Below are 8,788 nucleotides of genomic sequence, written 5' to 3'. Positions count from 1 at the left end.
TGGTTCACTCCTGGTTTAATTTTTTGCTTAAATTTGTTTAAATTGCTGTCTTTATTCGAGCAGCAACAACTATCACAACGACTATCGTTGGAAGCGAAAGAGTTCATTTTGAGCTTCGTTCATTGCTGGTTATCGGAGAATACCAGAGGGTGTGGGGACAGGAAACAGGAATTTGGTTTATTTTTTGCCATCCTGCAATTTGTTTTATCGATATTTTTGGGATATTACAAACATAATGGAATAAAGTTGGCAAAGTGGAATGGCGCTACCTATTGTGAATAGTGATGCTGATGGGAAGCATTAAAAAATGCTGCCTGAATCCAGAAGCCCTTTCGCAGGGGAATTTATCTATTGTATAGTTTTTATGGCAATAAGGGTAAAGCTGCCAAATTTCAGTTGGGCTATTTGCTTTAAATTCTTAAGATAGTAATCAAAACATTAATCGAAGGAAACATACCAACGTTGGATTTATTCAATGAAGAAAATATTATTCAATGGAGGCGCTTGGTTTCTTAGAAAGATTCCAATGCAGTTATAATCAAAATGAAAGCTATTATTTTTTAGCCATAAATGAACTATAATTTAATACTGCCAAATGGCGCAGCTTCCGGGAACTCGATTTTAACAGCCCATGACGAAAGTCAGCAGTTACAAAGAGGTACTTTCAAAATGGTTACGCGTGTTTGGAATTTATAATTTGTAAAACAATTACATTCAGATTCATTTTTTGTAGTTCGTTGAATAGCGAGTTAACTTGCATAGACTCCTAACCTTTCATAACTTTCCATAAAATTATGATATTTTTGAAGTAAGGTTCGCGTTCTAGTTGCCAAAATAGATACATTCCCCCTATTCAAAAGCGGAAGGGTGCTGTTATTTGCGAGAACACGATACTCGATGGAACAAGCTTTTTCGGGTAACATCTATTGTGTTAGCCTGGCGGGAGCTTTTCGGGGCAGTACGGCGGCGGGGACTATGGTGGTGAAAATGTTGCTCATAACTCAACAGTCAAACATTTTTCATATACATGTATGTGTTCAGTGCACCGAAGCTCCACGAGACCGCCGGCAGAAAGCTAAAAGCTAATGCTTGGCAACAACGTTGCGGTTACACGTTTAGTTTTTTGTATTCTCTTTTTCCTATGGATGCAATTGGCAGGGGTTTTGGAGTGTGTGGTGGGAACATTCACAAACAGATAGTAAAATGTGCATCATTTTTAGAGTTACAAATATTCACAAAGTTATCAAGAATATGTCTGGAGTTTTTTTTTTTAAAAAAAGGTCCAGTAAACCAAGTTTCCAGTTTTTGCTTTTTGGGTGTTTTTTTTATACCTACCCTGACTCAAGGCGGTTTCAAAACACCCAAAAAGCAAAATCTTGAAATTTGGTTTGTTGGACCTTTTCAAAAAAAACTGAGCAATTCTCTACCAAAACCGGAAATTGATTTTATTTGTATTTTTTGATTTGGCTCAAACTTTGTGGGGGCCTTCCCTATGACCAAAGAAGCCATTTTGCATCATTAGTTTGTCCATATAAATTTCCATACAAATTTGGCAGCTGTTCATACAAAAATGGTACGTAAATATTCGAAAATCTGTAACTTTTGAAGGAATTTTTTGATCAATTTGGTATCTTCGGCAAAGTTGTAGGTATTTTTAAGGACTATTTAGAAAAAATAGGTACACGAAAAAAAAAATTCCCGATTTTTTTATTAACTTTTTTTTCACAAATACTCAAATTTTTTTCAAAAAAATATTTTCAGAGATGATCACTCACTGTCACTATTTTTAAAAATCGAAAAACTGCAAATATTTCGCTGAAATCAATCTTTTGCTGGCTATATCTTGAAAACGGGGCCCTTTATCAAAAAATCTGTAAAGTAATTTTCGATTGCAAATTCAATTTTGCATAAAAAAATGAGGTCAAAAAAATTTTATGTATGAAATTTCGATTTTTTCCAAAAATCACCAGTTTTTCAAAAAATCATAACTCGGCAGCAGATTTTTTGACCATGTTTCTCTATAGCTCAAAAGTTGCGGATTTTTGTCCCCTAAAACATATCAAAAAATCTCGAAAATCAAAAAATACGTATTTTGGGAATTTGAGTATTTGTGAAAAAAAAGTTAATAAAAAAATCGGGATATTTTTTTTCCTTGTACCTATTTTTTCTAAATAGTCCTTAACAATACCTACAACTTTGCCGAAGGCACCAAATTGATCAAAAAATTCCTTCAAAAGTTACAGATTTTCGAATATTTACGTACCATTTTTGTATGAACAGCTGCCAAATTTGTATGGAAATTTATATGGACAAACTAATGATGCAAAATGGCTTCTTTGGTCATAGGGAAGGCCCCCACAAAGTTTGAGCCAAATCAAAAAATACAAAAAATAAAAATGGTTGAAATCGGCCGGTTTTGTAGAGAATTGCTCAACTCCAGATGTGTTTTATATGCTCCTTTTATAAATTCTTATTTTTTTTAGACTACACACAACAAACAAATACGTGAGATCGTTAAAGCGAACATTTAATCAGAAAGAAGTAGTAATCATCCTCATGGGATTTTATTTATATTTTTTTTACTGAAAAATTGTTAGTGTAGAAATCAATTATGTGCACATTACCACCGATCTGTTGTCTATTCCTTTTCCATAGAAAGTATGGTCCTTTTTAGCTTTAACAAGATATAAAACTCAAATCTGGTGTAAAACGGTTTAAAAAAAACATTTGGACCATCTTTTAACACGCTGGCGTTGTATCTTCAGAACGGGACCTTGTTAGTTTCTGCTAAATTAAATATCAACTTTAAATATTTCCATACAATCAAATTACACACTAATGGTAAATTTCTGATTTGCATTCGTCTGTAACTTTTTAGTTAAAGTCACCACAATGAAATAAACAACAACATTCGTCTATTAGGTTGCAAGTTGCAATATTGAAAAATGTTCAATTTTTAGATAAAGCTTTTCCTCTCACCCGCCTAGCTTCCGCGGTTTTATTTTGCGTTGACATTCCTGACGTTGGAACCCTGATGATGATGGTCAAATTCAGAGGAAAAATCGGTGGTCTCCATCAAGAGACTCAACACAACGTAATGGAAATGACGGTAAACCTAACCGAGCTAACCACCAGTTCTGGTTTGACTTTTTCACAGGTTGAACCGCCTATAGTACCATCATCTTCATTACCATCTAGTGGTGGTGGCAAAGTTGAGTAGCAACAATGTATGGTCCAGCAAAATCTCTCTGTCGGTAGATCGGTTAGTTAAACTCAATTCCATTGATAACATCAAAAGATTAGCAGGTGTTTCTTTTCTAAAAGGGGACGAATCTCGTCAAACGAGAGCGTGTTATTTAAAGTTTCTAATTTCAGACTTTCCCGCCATTTCGCCGTGAATGAAAACTCACGTATGAGCGTATGCTTGGTCGGTTCTTCCAGGACAAAGAAGAGGTTTTCCAAGCCATCATCATCGCCCTACAACAACCAAGCTGGGTCGGTGATTTCCGGTTGATGCCGGTGGGATTAAATTTCATTTCAGTCGTTCGGGGGAAGCTGCCCATGAACAGGTCGGACCAAGAATGGTAAAGTTTCCCACAAAATAGTGGCATTCCTGAGCCTGGAAGAATCTCTATGTGCTGTTATTTGCTATACAAAGGCTTAGGATTGATAAGGATGCAGCAAGGATGGCAAATTACAAGCTTTGGACGAGTAAATTGTATGCAAAGTCTTTAATATTAGGAGGCTGCGTTAGCAGAAGCGAGATATAACTTCAAACATAGTTTGATGTTTTATAAATCACAACAAAAACTTAGTTTATTTTTTTTTTAATATGCACATTGAAAAAATGTTGTCTAAATGAAAAGTTTCTCAATTATAAAAAAAAACTTTCAGTAAAGCTTCGTTAAGAAATCAACGTATACAGTGGTCCAATTCAATTAAGCTCGTTAAAAAAAACCTTTCCTCCCAATCACATCCGGACACTTCTCACATCCCATCGACGCAACCCAATTAGCGCTGACCACAGCATTTTAATCACGTTGTTTGTGAACGCAAATGCACTTGCGTGGCCGTGGTCCACGGGCTCGGTTCATTTTTCGCGGGCCATCCCCCTTGCATTTGCCAGAAAGAATCGCCACGGCTGACAATTAGGCTCGATTTCAATTAGTTTCTTTTTTTCCCTCCCCGAAGAACAAATTAATTTTCACGTGTTTGTTCGCTGGTTCGATATACTCGCCATACACGGTGATATAAAAAATGAAACCTGGACAAATACAGTGGTGAAATGAAAATTAAATTAAAAATAGAGCACCCACAAACGCACGCGACAATCCAAATGAACTTCCTCGTTGAAACAATGTCATTGTTTGGCAAAAGCTGCGGAAAATTTAAAGTGGAAATTTGTCGACTATTGGGAAATTTAAACACCACTGCTGCTAGGTTAAACCATTTGATTTTTTAAATATGTTAATTATTTTTTTACATCATAAAAAAAATTAAATTACGTGTGGTAAACAAGATTCCCCTATTCAATATTGTCATTAATGGGATAAAACATTGTGATAATCGAGTTAAATCAGAAAATGAATTTGGTTCAGTTTCAGTTCAAACATTATTTGAAAACAATTTGAGCAAATTTACAAAAAGAAACATGAAATTGCTTTTATGTACCGTAAACTGGGGTGACTTTGATAGCCCGGGGTGACATTGATAGAAATTTGATTTGACCACTAATTTTGATACATTCAATGTAATAGTCACATGTTTGCATATATGGTCGATAATAAGCTATCCCTTAATGCTTACATACCCAAAATTCTCAAAAAAATTTCGATATTAATTTGACGGGCATTTAAAAAACCAATCAAAGTCACCCCGGGCTATCAAAGTTACCCCAGTTTACGGTATCAAATCCCTCAAAATAACTTTCAAATTTTCAGTGAATGTTCGAATAAGACGAAGGATGAAAATATGACTTTGGTTAGCATTTTTAGTGAAATCAGTGCCGATTAGTTGAGCTAAATGACCCAACAATTTATCATTTTAGTCCAAATAACGTGAAAAACTCGTTTTCGTGGGAAATTGCTGAATAGCTAAAAACATATTTTTTTGTAATAAAATACGCAAGAACTATATGCTAGTACTTATTTAGTCTCCAAGCTAAGTTAGAATTTGGTTGATATTCTGTAAGGATGTTCTCATGTAAGAAGTACGATTTTTTTTCTGACACCATTTGGATGTCAAATAATGCCGTAATTAGATGATTTGATCTATATTTGATATTCGATTGATTATAGTTTATTTTTGAAATTTTTATTTCAATTCAAGCATTATCATTTTTTTTTTCTTAAAAATGAAAATATTAATGCATAATGAGGAACTAACTGGAAAATATTAACTAACCAAGCGACAAAGAGTACTGACGTGGAATGTAGTCTCGCTTGGCATCGTCTCGGCTTGATGAAAATTTCGCGCCATTTTTCGGCGAAAAACCATGTCGTACTTTTTTATTAGGGTCATTGTCTCCAGTCAGCAGTGGTGCCAGCCAGATCCAAAATGAAAGAAGCACTCCGTGTGCTCTCCGGAAGACCTCAGTCTCGGTAGCTCGAAAGGTACCTTCCCAAAAGGACATGAAATTCCGGTTTTCGTTCCGTTCTGGGCAAAGAGGTTAGCGTGTTTCTTCTGTTTCGTGGGAGAATGAGTTTCCTCTTTGACCAATAAATTTTGTTATTTTACTGTCACTGCCATTGTCAGTTTTACTATACACTTCCAGTGAAACGGATGCGGGTTGGGGGGCGATTTCTGGGGTTACGAAAATGCCACCAGGGAGATTTCCAGGTCGGGTATGACCTTAAATAACGGGAATGCTTTCGAACATCGCACCGCTTGTACAATACCACACCTGGTGTCTTTGGTTTTTTGGTGGATTCACTTGGTCATGGCCAAGTTTCATGGGGGTACAAAGTAAAAATTTCCCCTGTAATTTATGCACTCTGATGCGGTGTATAATTGAATGTAAACCACGCAAAAAAGTGTATGAAAAAGCTGCCATTTTTGTGGAAAAATTAACGAAGGGGGAGTTGGAGCTTTAGGTACTTCACTGCAAAGTACAAAATATGGATGCTTACAAAAATTTTACAAGAAGAAACATTGAATTTGTAATTGAATTGTGCCTGTTGATTATGTTTTAGTTCCACTTTCCACCATCTCATCCTTTACTCGAGAAGTACCACTTAAGATGATGAGCCTGGAAAAGAAAACTTAACCTTCTGTGCGTGGCAGTGAAATTGATAATTGATTGTCGACAGCTTCTCCCCTGCCTGTTTAGGTTGAACGCAAGTAACCACGTGATAATAACAGCTCGTGCGTGTCGAGAAAAAAAAAGATAAAAACCGTTTAGCTATACCAGGTGTTGCAACGTATTTGGAATACCACCACCACCACCGTCACGGAAGCCGGAAGCTTTCACAAAAGTCCTGCAACCCCCGAAAACAAAAATACAAAATAGCAGGCAAAGTGCCCCCAGAGAGAGAGGCCTATTTAAATAATTCCTTTTTATTTGCGAGCTTTGGCAAGCCACAGAGAGCATTCCAATGAGCTAATAGAAGTCATTTCAAGCATAAATTGTTCCAATGAGCTAATTAAAATGATAATTAAATGTAAGCGGGTCAGAAAGTTTTTCCATTATGCGCGCGCTCTCTCCCTCTCACAGTGTGTCTCTTTCACTCTGCACGTGCAGGCTTTTCCAGGAGAAGGGAAAACGCTAGAAAATGAACTCAAAAGTGAGAGCGATGGATAGTACGGCCAAACAAATGATCGAGAAAGAGAGAGGAAGGAAGTGCATTATAGGGTGACTGGAGAATTCGATTCGAATTAAAAACAGCACTAAAAATCTATGTCATACATTTGCAAACTGTCAGTTTAGAATCTACTATAGTTTTTACTGGTCACCCTACCGTGTAACCATGGCCCATCAAAATAGAGTTGTTTGTGTTTTCAACAAATTTACTCACTCGCCCCGCAGCAACGCCAACACTGTTGCCGGTGGTGGAAACTCTTCGCGCTCTCTGAACTGTAAAATCGTAACATAATATTGCAACCACCAGGAACAATTGCAATAATTATTGGTGACAGAGTGAAAATTATCGCCGGAAATGCGACGTAAAGCATGACTGAACTTGGAGCCGTGATTTGTCCTCGTGGAATTCGCGTCCCCCCACGTTCCGAAGAGTGGCGTTCGACAGCAATGAAAGAGGGTAAAGTTTGCGGTACTGTAATTCTCGCAATTTATATCGTATTTTAGGTTTCTGTTGGGGAATTCAGTTAGTCCATTGTAATTTGAATCGCATTATGTTACAATTCCAAAAATACATTAAAACCTTTTCAAACGATTGCCTAGAATTTTCTAACAGCACACGTGCCGTTTTCCTAATGAGTGCGTGATTGCGCTTAATTTTATTTGTCCCACCACAGGCACGGAACACCGTAATGGTCAGGTGAACATAAATTGAATACACCATATTCTTGATTTACACAACGAAATGGGGGTGTTTAAATCGAGAATCGTTTAAAAAAAGAATGTCCATGACTTAAATTGAGAATCTGACTTAAATCAAGAATCTTTGGGATTTCGTAATTTGTCGAAGAATTTTCAAAATGTATCAATTGAATATTGTTTAGTTATGTTATTAAAACATTTTAGCATGGATTTGGAACACCTGGGATGTTCTAGTCCATCCGAAACTCCCGGGAATTTTGTGCAACTGGCTTACCGAAGAAACTAGTCGAAACTTCAAAACTTTGACAACGGATCCTACCCAGACTGCTTCAGTGATTGCGGTAGGCTACAGTACATTGTTGTAACAACTTATTGGGATGATCTGGGTCATCCAAGGACTTCCTGGAGCTATGACCTGTGGGTCTACCGCCGTAACAAGCCAGAGATCGACGTTTTTTGACCCCGGAACATACCCGCATAGCTTCAGTGAGTATAGTAGACTACTTTCCAGATGTGTTGAGATGTCCTGGGTCATCCAAGAACTCCCTGGAGTTAAGATCTGCAGGTCTACCACCGTAACAAACCAGAGGTCGACGGTTTTTGACCCCGGAACATACCCGCATAGCTTCAGCGAGTATGGTAGACTACTTTTCAAATGTGTTGAGATGTCCTGGGTCATCCAAGAACTCCCTGGAGTTAAGATCTGCAGGTCTACCACCGTAACAAGCCAGAGGTCGACGGTTTTTGACCCCGGAACATACCCGCATAGCTTCAGTGAGTATAGTAGACTACTTTCCAGATGAGTTGAGATGTCCTGGGTCATCCAAGAACTCCCTGGAGTTAAGATCTGCAGGTCTACCACCGTAACAAGCCAGAGGTCGATGGTTTTTGACCCCGGAACATATCCGCATAGCTTCAGTGAGTATGGTAGACTACTTTCCAGATGTGTTGAGATGTCCTGGGTCATCCAATGACTCCCTGGAGTTAAGATCTGTGGATTTACCGCCGTAACAAGCCAGAGGTTGACGGTTTTTGACCCCAGAACATATCCGCATAGCTTCAGTGAGTATGGTAGACTACTTTCCAGATGTGTTTGGATGTCCTGGGTCATCCAAGAACTCCCTGGAGTTATGACCTGTGGGTCTACCTCCGTAACAAGCCAGAGGTCGACGGTTTTTGACCCCGGAACATATCCGCATAGCTTCAGTGAGTATGATAGACTACTTTCCAGATGTGTTTGGATGTCCTGGGTCATCCAAGAACTTCTTGGAGTTAAGATCTGAGGGTCTA

The sequence above is a fragment of the Culex pipiens genome, chromosome 1 (assembly GCF_016801865.2).
Source record: "Culex pipiens pallens isolate TS chromosome 1, TS_CPP_V2, whole genome shotgun sequence".
Taxonomy (NCBI): domain Eukaryota; kingdom Metazoa; phylum Arthropoda; class Insecta; order Diptera; family Culicidae; genus Culex; species Culex pipiens.
Note: the sequence above shows the minus strand (reverse complement) of the source record.